The sequence below is a fragment of the Schistocerca gregaria genome, chromosome 3, assembly GCF_023897955.1.
Source record: "Schistocerca gregaria isolate iqSchGreg1 chromosome 3, iqSchGreg1.2, whole genome shotgun sequence".
Taxonomy (NCBI): Eukaryota; Metazoa; Arthropoda; class Insecta; order Orthoptera; family Acrididae; genus Schistocerca; species Schistocerca gregaria.
This window is the reverse complement of record NC_064922.1, coordinates 582,336,723-582,351,944: the sequence shown is the minus strand read 5'-3', so window position 1 is coordinate 582,351,944 and position 15,222 is coordinate 582,336,723. Positions and strand designations below refer to the sequence as shown.

Sequence of the window (15,222 nt, the reverse complement as noted above, 5' to 3'; positions counted from 1 at the left end):
TGCACGTCCACATGTATCCCGTGCCACCCAATGTGCTCTAGAAGGTGTAAGTCAACTACCCTGGCCAGCAAGATCTCCGGATCTGTCCCCCATTGAGCATGTTTGGGACTGGATGAAGTGTCGTCTCACGCGGTCTGCACGTCCAGCACGAACGCTGGTCCAACTGAGGCGCCAGGTGGAAATGGCATGGCAAGCCATTCCACAGGACTACATCCAGCATCTCTACGATCGTCTCCATGGGAGAATAACAGCCTGCATTGCTGCGAAAGGTGGATATACACTGTACTAGTGCCGACATTGTGCATGCTCTGTTGCCTGTGTCTATGTGCCTGTGGTTCTGTCAGTGTGATCATGTGATGTATCTGACCCCAGGAATGTGTCAATAAAGTTTCCCCTTCCTGGGAAAATGAATTCACGGTGTTCTTATTTCAATTTCCAGGAGTGTAGATGCCGTTAGGAGTATGGCTTAGGTTACGTAATGTAGGTAGACACTTCGTATGGCATAGGGTAAAGTACCCTATGGTTGTGTAAGAGAAAGGTGGAGTAGACCAAAAGGATGATCCACACCGAAAGGGAAATGAAGGAAGGAGTAAGGGGACATTATATCGGTAGGGAGTGTCTTTTTGTAGTAAGTGGTGTATTTGATTGTGTTTATAAGGAGAGTACACCACTATTAAATTTTTTTGGTCTACGCCAAGCAAGCAAAGTGAACGAACTCACTGGTATTCTGTAACCTTGATAAAATTGCATGAAAAGGGAAACTGAGGTCCGAGGTTTGTTACCAAATCACGGCATAGAGAGCATAAGTGTATCAGTTGCAGTAAAAGCAACAGAAGTTTGCAATTGCTTTTCAGAATGTAAAGCCTCTGAGCTGAGAATAAGGGTGATAATGAGTCTGATGATACTTATTTCACTATATGTTGCAGATCATATTCCAAGAATAACCTGGGGCAAACCTACCTCAACAATAATGAATTACCATGTTTTGTTTTAGGCACTGCACAGAATATATGTTTGAATTGTTAGACTATATGTTACAAGGGGATTAATTGCTTGCACCCAGGAAATGTTATAGTTCTATTGAATATGAGATGTATTGGGTAGGGTTTAAAAGTACTTTTCTCAGAGGACAATAGTCTTAATTTAGGATATGTTACCTACGTATTTTCTTACATAAATTGCTGAATAAAATGAACACATAAATAAGAGAATGGTATGTAAATATACTTACCAATTGCAAGAGTGAACAGATGGAAATATGAAGATGGATCAGATGTCTGGAAGGCAGTGATGGCTAAGTTGAAGTTATAAATAATGGAACAATTGTTTTGGGTGGCTAGCCCACACAGATTATGATAAAGTTAATGTAAAATGGTGTAGTGTGCTTAATGTTGTTATGGAAAGTTCTGTTAATGAAACAACTTTGCTGAAAAGAAATACATATAAACAGAAAGGTGTGGCAGTACTGAGTAATTACTAAGATTTGCATCTTCTAAACACTGAAATATAAAAATAACGGTATGGGATTTAGTGTAAGCTACGTTCTCATTTTGAAATGAGCTATAAAACACTATAAAATGGCATATTGCAAAATTTTTTTTTTTTTATGAAAGCAGTTAGAATAAAGAGCAAAGAAAGAATTCTCATCTGCATTTATTGAATTAAGCGCAAAGTCACTTGTAAAAAAGTGAAAGATAATTTTACTTGTTTAGGTAATGGTGTTCTCATGACATCTTTCGTCTTAAGTGAAGAGGGGGGGGGGGGGGGGAGGGGAGGGAGAAGGATATGGGAAGTAACATATCACTTTGAAGAAAGCAATGTGTTGGTATTCCCTCTGTCTGTCTACCTAACAATGGATAGCTGTGACCTTGAGTAAGCATTTTTGTTATTTTAAGTGTTTGTTATGGGTTGTGCAGGGAAATTTTGTTTCTTTCGCACATGTCATGAGAGCAAAAGTGGGCTTAGTGTCTCTGCAAGGCAAGGTTGATGGGCAGCAGGATTCGTGTGCACAGAGGCAGCTGCTATTCATGGCAGTTGTTCCATGAAAACGCCATCCCACCTTGTAGGTTCACTGCGGACCACAGAACCTCATCAGGTCACTTGTGTTGAGAAACTCATAGAAAACAGATGGAGCTAAATGACGAAGGCTAATATGTATAGTGAGTTTTGAAGCTTCCTAGCAGATTAAAACTGTGTGCCAGACCGAGACTCAAACTCGGGACCTGTTCGAGTCTTGGTCCGGCACACAGTTTTAATCTGCTAGGAAGTTTCATATCACTCCACTGCAGAGTGAAAATCTCATTCTGGAGAGTGAGCTTTGTTAAATTCATATGCTATAGTAAAATGTTATGTGGAAAAGTGGGGTTAAGGAGGAGGCTGGGACAGGAAGGGGGAGTGGGAGGACAGTGAAGTGCTGCTGGGGAGCATGCAGGGACAAGATGGAGAGAGTGTAGAGCAGCTATGTGCAGTCAGGATGTTATCCAGGTGGGAGGGGAGAGGTGAGGAGAGAGAGAAGTAAAAAGACTGGGTGCAATTGTGGAAGAGGTCCGTGCAGTGCTGGAATGGGAACAGGGAATGGACCGGAAGGGTGATGAAGGTTGGGGCCAAGAGGGTTATGGGAACATAGGATATACTGCAGGGAAAGTTCCCACCTGCACAATTCAGAAAAGCTGGTGTTGGTGGGAAGGATCCATATGGCACAGACTGTGAAGCAGTCATTGAAATGAAGGAGGTCATGGTGGGTGGCATGCTCAGCAACAGTGTGGTCCACTTGTCTCTTGGCTGCAGTTTATCGGTGGCCACTCATGCGGACAGACAGCTTGTTGGTTGTCATGCCCACATAGAATGCAGCACAGTGGTTGCAGCTGAGCTTGTAGTTTACATGACTGGTTTCACAGGTAGCCCTGCCTTTGATGGGATAGGTGATATTTGTGACCGGAGTTGAGTACGTGGTGGTGAGAGGATGCATGGGACAGGTCTTGCATCTAGGTCTATTAAAGGGATATGAGCCATGAGGTAAGGGGTTGGGAGCAGAGGTTGTGTAGGGCTGGATAAATATATAGGGTAGGTTTTGTGGACAGCAGAATACCACTGTGGGAGGGGTGGGAAGGATAGTGGGCAGGACATTTCTCATTTTAGGGCACGATGAGAAGTTGAAACCCTGGCGGGGAATGTAATTCAGTTGCTCCAGTCCTGGGTGGTACTGAGTTACGAGAACACTCCTCTGTGGCCATATGCTGAGACTGGGAGGTGGTAGGAGACTGGAAACATAAGGCACGGGAGATTTGTTTTTGTACAAGGTAGAGAGGACAGTTACGCTCTGTGAAGGCTTCAGTGAGACCGTCGGTATATTTAGAGAGGGACCACTCGTCACTGCAGATGCAATGACCACGGGTGGCTAGGCGGTATGGAAGGGACTTCTTGGTATGGAACAGGTAGCAGCTGTCGAAGTGGAGGTATGGCTAGTGGTTAGTAGATTTGATAGGAACAGAGGTACTGACGTAGCCATCTTTGAGGTGGAGGCCAACATCTAGGAAGGTGGCTTGTTGGGTTGAATAAGACCAGGTGAAACAAATGGTGGAGAAGCTGTTGAGGTTCTGGAGGAATGTAGATAGGGTGTCCGGAGAAGCTGTTGAGGTTCTGGAGGAATGTAAATAGGGTGTCCTCACCCTCGATCCAGATCACAAAGATGTCATCAGTGAATACGAACTATGAGAGGGGTTTAGGATTCTGGATGTTTAGGAAGAATTCCTCTAGATGGCCCACGAATAGAATAGCAAAGGATGGTGCCATGCGAGTGTTCATAGCTGTAGCCTGAATTTGTTTGTAGGTAATGCCTTCAAAGGAGAAGTAATTGTGGGTGAGGATATAGTTGGTCATGCCAACTAGGAAGGAAGTTGTTGGTTGGAGTCTGTCAGGCGTTGGGAAAGGTAGTGATCAATAGCAATAAGGCCGTGGGCATTAGGGATGTTAGTGTAAAGTGAGGTGGCATCAATAAGGATGAGCAAGGCACCAACTAGTCAAGGGTCAGGAACTATGGAGAGTCAGTGGAGGAAATGGTTGTTATCATTTATATAGATTCCGAGTAATGGGTTGAAGGTGTTGGTCTACAAGAGCAGAAATTTTTTCAATGGGCCACAGTAACCGGCTACAATGGGGGCCTCCTGGTTGGTTGTGTTTATGGACTTCAGGAAGCATGTAGAAGGTGGGTGTGCAGGGAATGGTAGGGGTGAGCAGAGGTATGGACTCTGGGGAGAGGTTCTGGGATAGGCCTAAGGATTTCAGGAGAGACTGGAGATCCCGCTGGATTTCTGGAATGGGGTCACTACGGCAAGGTTTGTATGTGGATGTATCTGACAGCTGGTGTAGTCTTTGGTGTTCAAAACAACACCAGTGGAACCTTTGTCCGCAGGTCGGATTATAAGGTGGGGATCAGTTTTTATATGGTGGACTGCGGTTCTTTCTGCAGATGTAATGTAATGTTAAGTTTGCATGTTGAGGGATGTGGGGAATGATGGTGAGGCAAGGTTCACGGTTAAGAAATTCTGGAAAGTTAACAGGGGTGATTTGGGGACAGTGCAGGCAGTTCATGGTTGGATGGAGGAGTGAACTGAGTTAGGCAGGGTTCAGTATTGATCTTTGGTTGAGTCTGACTGGTAGGGTTGATGGCAAAAAAGTGTTTCCAGGAGAAGGAGAGAAGGCCTTTAAAAGTGATTGAATTTGGGAATTGGGCAAAAGGTGGGGCCATTGGAAAGGACTGATATTACTATGGGGCTAAGGCTTCTGAAGGATAGGTTCATGACTGTGTTTCAGGTCTGTTTTGGTTCTGGAATCTGTGTGGTGGAGGGAGGGAATTTTGAAGGGTTGGGTAAATGTAGTAGGTCTGCGAGGCAGGGTTTATCAACTGCAAGGGGACATGGGGGAGGTTGTTGTAGAAGGGGACAGTGGTACTCTAAGGTGGAAGTAGGAATTGAGTAGGGTGGAGAGACTTTTGTGGTGGCATTGTGCATGCTGTTCTAGTTCCTGGAGCGCAAGAGTTTCAATGTGTGTTATGGGTTTCAAGAATTTCAGATTGCATACCGCTGAAAATATCATTTGAAAGACCTCTTAAACCATTTAGTTTCTTTTTATTTTCAGCTTATTTGGCACTTACATGGTTTTTATATAAATATATATAAAGAAGAACTAATGAATCCAGGCATTTTGAATTGTAGCTTTTTTTTCTTTAATCTTCTAGGAATGGTCTTGAAATCATACGTGTCAGTCCTTGTCCAGAACCATACAGGTACTGTGGTGGCTCAGAACCTCATGATAGTGTGATGGTAAGGTTATGGTTTCACATATTCTCACTTCATTTTCAGTGGTGCCAAATACGCCATGGGTGGGTAGTTGGCAGCCCGTGGGCCACATCCAGCCCACAATTGGATTCAATCTGGCCTGTGGAAGAAAGTTCGGATGAACATTAATGAATGTACTCTCAAAAGTGTATGTACTGAGGCATATATGCTGGTGTAGTGTGTCAGGTTTTTGCATGACATGGTAATCCACAAGCTTAACGAGCATGTGAATCAGATGTGTGAATCAGGCCTGCAGGCAACGTTGCCCATGCCTGAAACACCCTATCTGGAGCCAAAGGTTACCCATGCCTGATATACCCTATCAGGAGCCATATAACTGTGACTCATGATTGGAAAGTAGTGAGCTATTTAGTTGGAAACAATAAACGCCTACCACAGGCAGTAGATGTTCGCATTTGGCAAAACTTGTTTCTTGTAGATGTAGATATAGAAAATTTTCACATTTTGGTGTGCAAGCTAAACAGGCAAAAGGTAAATTTTGATAAAATATATAATTCACTTTTCCAAATGGTGCAGTTCTTGAGTTTTTTGAAAATGGTCCTTAATTACTAACATTTGTATGCTTTTATTTTTAAAAGAATCCATTTTTAAACTGTCAACATGCAGCCATATTTACAAAATAATTTGTGGTGTGAATATAAAATGACTTGTTGCACATCATCATTTATCATGCAAATGGTCAATAGAATTGATCACTAACTAAATGCTAATTTTTGAGAGAACTTGTTTCCTTCCAGGAAAGTCTGAGCTTCGAATATGTTTGAGGATACTGCAACAGACTGATGTTAGCAACATTTGTCTAGACTGTGCATACAAATGTATTATCCCATTTTGAAATACTTTCTAGTATGGACTCTGCAAAAACTTTGAACAGTGTGGAACCACATGGCAATATCAAAGATGGTGCAAACAAGATGAGAAAGGAAAGCATTTTGCTGTGAAAAAATAACAAACTTAACACGAATGTGAATAGTATTCATTTCCTGACTGTTACAAATTTTTCTCAGGTGTCATCATTTCTCAATAACAAAAACAACAATATACAAAATGTGAATTAAAACACCACAGGTATCTGTAGTGATTATGGACCAAATATCAGTGATACCAGGAGAAATATTAAAATGTTTGAACCAAGCAGGGATAAGAGAAATATTGAGATTATACAATAACAAACTTAATATGAATGTGAATAGTATTCATTTCCTGACTGTTAAAATTTTTCTCAGGTGTCATCATTTCTCAATGAGAAAAACAATGTACAAAATGTGAATTAAGACAACACAGGTAACTGTAGTGATTATAGACCAAATATCAGTGATACCAGGAGAAATATTAAAATGCTTGAACCGAGATGGGATAAGAGAAATATTGAGATTATGTAATAAAATATATGACAGTGGTGAATGGCCTGAGGACGTTCTGATAACAGTAGTAATTCCATTACCAAAAAAAAAAAAAAAACAAGGAACCAAAAAATACAGCGAGTACAGGATAATCAGCCCTATTTCACATGCAGCCAAAGTGATGTTAAGAATAATTAATAAAAGACTTAAAAAAGTAATGGAGGAGAATCCTGGCAAGGTGCAGTTTGGCTTTAGATGGAATACGGGCACCAGAGATGCAATAAGTGCAGTTTGGCTTTAGATGGAATACGGGCACCAGAGATGCAATAGGGCTCCTACGAATCTTGGGAGAAAGGTTTATTGAAAAAGGGAGAGACCTATATATGTGCTTCATCGATCTAGAAAAGGCATTTTACAATGTGGTTTGGGACAAGCTGCGCGACTGTAATGAGGGAAAAGAGAGTGGACTGGAAAACCAGAAGACTTGTAAACTCATTATATCTTAATCAAGAAGCTTCAATTGAAGTGAGAGGAGAAAGTACAAACTGGATCGGACTAGGAAAAGGAGTAAGATAAGGATGCTTTCTATCCCCTACTCTTTTCAACCTCCACTTTGAAAACATGATTGACCAATGCTCATTAGATGACAAAGGCGTAGAAATTGGAGGAAGAAGAGTAGGATGTTTGAGGTTTGCTGATGACATGGTCCTTCTAGCCATAGGGGAAAAAGAATTGCAGGATTTGGTGGACACCATTAAAACTAACAGAAAAAAATATGGAATGAAAATTAACGCAAATAAAACAAAAGTATTGGCACTAGGAGGAAATAAGGAAATAAAAATTATACTGATTGGAGAATTACTAGAACAGGTGCAAAATTTTAAGTATCTTGGAAGCAGGATAGACACTGACTGGAAGTGCACCACAGAAATTAAATCAAGGATAGCAATGGCAAAAAAGGCGTTTTATAAGAAAAGGGAAATTTTCTGCAGCAGTCTGGACAGAGATCTCAGGAAGAGACACATAAAATGTCTTGTATGGAGTGTTCTTCTATATGGTGCTGAAACATGGACTATGAGGAAGAAAGACAGAGAAAGGCTGAAGGCTTTTGAGATCTGGACATGACGGAGGATGGAAAGAATAAGTTGGATGGACAGAATAAAAAATGAAGAGGTACTGAGACGAGTGGGAGAGAAAAGACAGTCACTAGATGTAAGGAAGAGAAAAATAGAAATTGGATTGGGCACATTAAGAAATAATGACGGACTGATAAAAACAGTTTTAGAATGTTACGTAGAAGTGAAAAAGAAACGAGAAAGGAAGAGATTCCAGATACTGGATGACATGATGGATGGTACGACATACAGCAGCCTTAAGAAGGAAGCAATGGATCGCAGAAAATGGATAGGCAAAGGACCTGCGAATATAGCAGATAACTGATGATGATGATGATGATTATGATCAGTGACCTTCCAGCAACAAGTACATGTGAAATTGGCATTTATGCTGATAGCCAAGGGAGAGGAATAGCCTCTGAACTGCAAATTATATGCAGATGTGAGATCAAAAGCATGGTAAAAAAGGCAGAAATTTCAAGGCAGCAACAGCAGCCAGCCATGAAAAAATTTCTGCGCTAAACAATAGCAGTTTTCCTCTCTTTCTCATGGGGACAAACAATGTAGGAAAGAACAATGCAAAAGATTTCATGCTTTCCCTTAAATTGCACAAATTCAGAAATATGAATGTGATAGTGAACTGGTCCTGTATGAATAAGAAAGTAGAAAATACAGGTAAAACTTGTGCAAAATGCAAGCTGGGAATTTAAAAATGCAACACGTTGATGTAAGCTCCTCAGGGAAACGATTTCATACAGCATACGGCTTCTACATCAACAGACCAGGAAAAGCATTTGTAAGTCATAAGATCTCAGATATAGTTCATCTGAAATCAAACATGCACTGAGGTATTGTGTAATTCATACCTCTGAAAGGCAAAAGTGATGTGTGTCTAGTATTCAGCTTGTGACATGATAAAACAGAACTTGCAGCGGTCTCTCCGTGATATTTTCAGAAATTTTATAAATTATATAACTCAGTACATGTCTCAAAATATCACTTCTTATCTTACCGATTATCAATGCAAACTAGTTTAAAGCCCAATTATTCCTTGGAGTGTCCATTTACTCCATGGAATAGCTTTTCTGCTATCTATGTTTTCTCTTATGGAAAGAATGAAGGAATTCTTGCCAATTAGTCGTGAAAGAAGGAGGATGTATATGTATGTATTGTTGAGCTAGTCGCCATCTTGATGAGATTCTGTATGAGAAGGAATTTAATACATGAACTAAACTAAAGTAAGTGTGTTCATGTATTATTTAACTGATTATTATTGACAGTGTCTGCTTACTACGCTGTGTTACACGGGATCAGTGGGGAACGTCTGATTTACACTGGACGAACCTGCCGTTTTGTATGCTCAAGATATCCAGTTACTTCAAATAAATAGGCTAACACAGTCTTACCAGCAGATCTTTAAGTTATGCTCAATTTAATCAGGATAGAACAGTATTGAACTGTGTGAATGTGATAAGTCTGCTTTGTGAATGAAAATTCCCTTAACATACACATGTTTTTACTATCCTGATCAGTGAAGCTAAATCAGGCCGGTGTGAGAGAGGTTTTTAAATTTTTGATTACACAAAGAAAAAAAAAGAAAAAGAAAAACTGATTTCTGCTAAGACCAAGAACGATGATGAAAATACTTTTGTAGCAGACGTAAACATCCCAGCAGTTCCAACTTAGGCAACTGTTGTTGTTGTTGTGCTCTTCATACCTGAGACTGGTTTGATGCAGCTCTCCATGCTACCCTATCCTGTACAAGCTTCATCATCTCCCAGTACTTACTGCAACCCACATCCTTCTGAATCTGAGAAGTATATTCATTTCTTGGTCTCCCTCTACGATTTTTACTCTCCACAGTGCCCTCCAATACTAAATTGGTGATCCCTTGATGCTTCAGAACATGTCCTACCAACCGATCCCTTTTCCTAGTCAAGTTGTGCCACAAACTTCTCTTCTCCCCAATCCTATTCAATACCTCCTCATTAGTTACGTGATCTACCCATCTAATCTTCAGCATTCTTCTGTAGCACCACATTTCGAAAGCTTCTTTTCTCTTCTTGTCCAAACTAGTTATCGTCCATGTTTTACTTCCAAACATGGCTACACTACAAACAAATACTTTCAGAAACGACTTCCTGATACATAAATCTATATTCGATGTTAACAAATTTCTCTTCTTCAGGAACGCTTTCCTTGCCATTGCCAGTCTACATTTTATATCCTCTCTACTTCGACCATCATCAATTATTTTACTTCCTAAATAGCAAAACTCATTTACTTCTTTAAGTGTCTCATTTCCTAATCTAATTCCCTCAGCATCACCCGATTTAATTTGACTACATTCCATTATCCTCGTTTTGCTTTTGTTGATGTTCATGTTATATCCTCCTTTCAAGACACTGTCCATTCCATTCAACTGCTCTTCCAAGTCCTTTGCCGTCTCTGACAGAATTACAATGTCATCGGTGAACCTCAAAGTTTTTACTTCTTCTCCATGAATTTTAATACCTACTCCAAATTTTTCTTTTGTTTCCTTTACTACTTGCTCAATATACAGATTGAATAACATCGGGGAGAGGCTACAACCCTATCTCACTCCTTTCCCAACCACTGCTTCCCTTTCATGTCCCTTGACTCTAATAACTGCCATCTGGTTTCTGTACAAATTGTAAATAGCCTTTCACTCCCTGTATTTTACCCCTGCCACCTTCAGAATGTGAAAGAGAGTATTCCAGTCAACATTGTTAAAAGCTTTCTCTAAGTCTACAAATGGTAGAAACGTAGGTTTGCCTTTTCTTAATTTTTTTTTTCTAAGATAAGTCGTAAGGTCAGTATTGCCTCACGTGTTCCAACATTTCTACGGAATCCAAACTGATTCTCCCCGAGGTCCGCATCTACCAGTTTTTCCATTCGTCTGTAAAGAATTCACATTAGTATTTTGCAGCTGTGACTTATTAAACTGATAGTTCCGTAATTTTCACATCTGTCAGCACCTGCTTTCTTTAAGATTGGAGTTATTATATTCTTCTTGAAGTCTGAGGGTATTTCACCTGTCTCATATATCTTGCTCACCAGCTGGTAGAGTTTTGTCATAACTGGCTCTCCCAAGGCCGTCAGTAGTTCTAATGGAATTTTGTCTACTCCGGAGGCCTTGTTTCTACACAGGTCTTTCAGTGCTCTGTCAAACTCTTCACGCAGTATCTTACCTCCCATTTCGTCTTCATCTACATCCTCTTCCATTTCTATAATATTGTCCTCAAGTACATCGCCCTTGTATAAACATTCTATATACTCCTTCCACCTCTCTGCCTTCCCTTCTTTGCTTAGAACTGGGTTGCCATCTGAGCTCTTGATATTCATACACGTGGTTCTCTTCTCTCCAAAGGTCTCTTTAATTTTCCTGTAGGCAGTATCTATCTTACCCCTAGTGAGATAAGCTTCTACATCCTTACATTTGTCCTCTAGCCATCCCTGCTTAGCCATTTGGCACTTCCTGTCGATCTCATTTTTGAGACGTTTGTATTCCTTTTTGCCTGCTTCATTTACTGCATTTTTATATTTTCTCCTTTCATCAATTAAATTCAATATTTCTTCTGTTACCCACGGATTTCTAGCAGCCCTCGTCTTTTTACCTACTTTATCCTCTGCTGTCTTCACTACTTCATCCCTCAGAGCTACCCATTCTTCTTCTACTGTGTTTCTTTCCCCCGTTGCTGTCAATTGTTCCCTTATGCTCTCCTTGAAACTCTGTACAACCTCTTGTTCTTTCAGCTTATCCAGATCGCATCTCTTTAAATTCTCACCTTTTTGCAGTTTCTTCAGTTTTAACCTACAGGTCATAACCAATAGATTGTGGTCAGAGTTCACATCTGCCCTGGAAGTGTCCTAGAATTTAAAACCTGATTCCTAAATCTCTGTCTTACCATTATATAATCTATCTGATACCTTTTAGTATCTCCAGGATTCTTCCATGTATACAACCTTCTTTTATGATTCTTGAACCAAGTGTGATTAAGTTATGCTCTGTGCAAAATTCTACCAGACGGCTTTCTCGTTCATTTCTTAGCCCCAATCCATAATCACCTACTATGTTTCCTTCTCTCCCTTTTCCTACTGACGAATTCCAGTCACCCATGACTATTAAATTTTCGTCTCCCTTCACTACCTGAATAATTTCTTTTATCTCATTATACATTTCATCAATTTCTTCATCATCAGCAGAGCTAGTTGGCATATAAACTTGTACTACTGTAGTAGGCATGGGCTTTGTGTCTATCTTGGCCACAATAATGTGTTCACTATGCTGTTTGTAGTAGCTTACCCACACTCCTATTTAAACCTACTCCTGCTTTACCCCTATTTGATTTTTGTATTTATAACACTGTATTCACCTGACCAAAAGTCTTGTTCCTCCTGCCACCGAACTTCACTAATTCCCACTATATCTAACTTTAACCTATCCATTTCCCTTTTTAAATTTTCTAACCTACCTGCCCGATTAAGGGATCTGACATTCCACGCTCCGATCCGTAGAACACCAGTTTTCTTTCTCCTGATAACGACGTCCTCCTGAGTAGTCCCCGCCCAGAGATCCGAATGGGGGACTATTTTACCTCCGGAATATTTTACCCAAGAGGACACCATCATCATTTAATCATACAGTAAAACTGCATGTCCTCGCGAAAAATTACGGCTGTAGTTTCCCCTTGCTTTCAGCCGTTTGCAGTACCAGCACAGCAAGGCCGTTTTGGTTAATGTTGCAAGGCCAGATCAGTCTATCATCCAGACTGTTGACCCTGAACTACTGAAAAGGCTGCTGCCCCTCTTCAGGAACCACATGTTTGTCTGGCCTCTCAACAGATACCCCTCCATTGTGGTTGCACCTACGGTACGGCCATCTGTATCGCTGAGGCACTCAAGCCTCCCCACCAACGGCAAGGTCCATGGTTCATGGGGGGGCTTAGGCAATTACAGAGTGTGTAATTTGGATTAGCCAAATGCAGATGAGTGCTTGCAAACCAGTGATAAAACGTTCATCCTGCTGCATGTCACAATCTGTTGTAGAAGAAATGAACTGTTATTATTGGAACATTTTTGTACCATTAAGGATGTAGATGTGACATTGTAATGTCAATGTGACATGGTTATCAGAAAACTGCCTAACAAAAAATCATGTTCACAGTTTCGTTCCTCAAGAATATGTTGTACCTTACGTAATGTGTAGGAAACACAGAAAAGTTGGTGATTCTGTAATTTATATGAAGCAAGGTCTAAAGTTTTGAAAATTAGACACAACACCATCTTGCTCAGGGATAAATACTGAGATTAGTAGTATAAGACTGATTGAAGAAATCATAATAATTGTTAATCTCTATAGGTCTACAAATGGAAATTCAAATCTACTTTTGAAATTTTTGAATTAGTGGTTAAGAGCCTTTATAAGTTTAAAGCAAAGGTTGTTTCCATGGGGATTGCAATATTAAAACAGGAAATTCAAAGCAACAAGGCTCCAGAATGTTATTTTTTTCTTTAAAAAAATATTTTAAGATCCTCAGACTTGCATTGCACCAAAATATGTGTCCTACTTGTATTGATGCAAGTCTAGACAACATCATTTAACAAATGTAGAGTCTTATGGTATATATGTTCCCCATAAATAAAAAAGTTAGCTCATCAGATAAATGCAAAACTTACCAACATTAAAGAATTCACATGTAGAGGAATATGTGGCTGAGCTTGCCGATGGGAGGTTTCACAGATTGTGTTCAATTGCTTTTAACACTTTATCATAGAAAATTAATTTATTACAATTATCATGCCAAGGGACACAAGTTCGATTCCGGGCTGGGTCGGAGATTTTCTCCACTCAAGGATTGGGTGTCATGTTGTTTTTGTCATCATCATTTTATTCCCATCAACGTGCAAGTTGCCAAAGTGGCATCCATGCAAAAGACTTGCACCAGGCAACCGGTCTACCCGATGGGAGGCCCTAGCCACACGACATTTAAAGTTTCAACTATTTCCAATGTATTTAGTGTGGTGTGAATAAGAGGTCAAACAGAGGAGCACATTATATTACTTATTGACAACTTAAAGAACACAAATTTGGACTCTGTATATGAGTGTCAGACAGAGAAAACTGCTTCCTGGCAGATTAAAACTATGTGCTGGACTGAAACTCGAACTCGGCACCTTTTCCTTTCACAGGAAAGTGCTCTACTGGCTGAGCTACCCATGCACAACTCCTGACTCATCCTCACAGCTTTATTTCTATCAGTACCTCATCTCCAAACTTCACAAGTTTAACACTCCTGAAAGAAAGGATATTGCTCAGACTTGGGTTAGCCATAGCCTAGAGGATCTTTCCAGTATGAATTTTTCACTCTGCTGCAGAGTTTGCAGAGATACGTACCTTCTTGGCAAATTAAAACTGTGTGCCAGACTGAAACTCAAACCTGGGACCATTGCACCATTGCATTTTGCAGGCACATGCTCTACTGGCAGCTATCCAAGCACACCAGGAAATTTCATATCAGCACACACACTGCTGTAGAGTGAGAAATTCATTTTGGAAACACCCCCAGGTTGTGGCTGAGCCATGTTTCTGCATTATCCTTTCTTCTGGCACTGCTAGTTCTGCAAGTTGCACAGAACAACTTCTGCGAAGTTTGGAAGGTAGGAGATGCGATATTGGCATAAGTAAAGCTGTGAGGAAGGGTTGTGAGTTGTGCTTGGGTAGCTTATCTGGCAAAGCACTTGCTTGTTAGTTTGTGTCTTGGTGGGGCACACAGTTTTAATCTGTCAGAAGGTTTCATATCAGTGTACACTCCACTACAGAGTGAAAAGTCCATTCAGGAAAAACAGAAGTTGAAAATTATTTTAATGAATTTTTTTTAAATGTAGAGACTTATGGTATTTATGTTCCCCATTAATAAAAAAGTTAGCTCCTCAGATAAATGCAAAACTTACCAACATTAAAGAATTTGTTACCAGGGAAATGAATCACAAATACTCCAATAGAAATACAGCAAACACTGACATTCGTAGGCACTGGCGGCTAACCAGTAACTCCCATACAGTGAATGCCCTCGAAATATCTTACAAGTTTCCTCTCACTGCTCGATACTTGCCATTTAAAAATTGAGAGTGAAATTATGTGACTTGCTCATATAAAAATCCATCTTACAATATAAAAGAGATCTGTGATATGGATAATTGATATTAATAGTTAAGATTATAGCTGTACATAAACTATTTAATTTGTACATCTAAAGTGAACATTAATTTTAATACTTTGATTCCAACTGCAACTTGCTTTCACTGAGAAATCCTATTCTACTGTATGTGGTCAATGACAACTAAATGATGTGAATTTGAACTGATTTTGTAAACGGAAGTGAT

The 15,222-nt window shown here is 40.1% G+C and overlaps 1 protein-coding gene across 1 annotated transcript in view; it reads right to left on the bottom strand.

Annotated features, from left to right (window-relative positions):
* Positions 1-5,342: 5,342 nt before the first annotated feature.
* LOC126354571 (uncharacterized) overlaps positions 5,343-15,222 on the bottom strand; it is a 51,613-nt gene continuing 41,733 nt past the window's right edge. The window contains exon 3 of the mRNA XM_050004316.1: positions 5,343-5,436. The gene's annotated coding sequence lies outside the window, so the exon portion shown is untranslated. The remainder of the gene's footprint in view (positions 5,437-15,222) is intronic.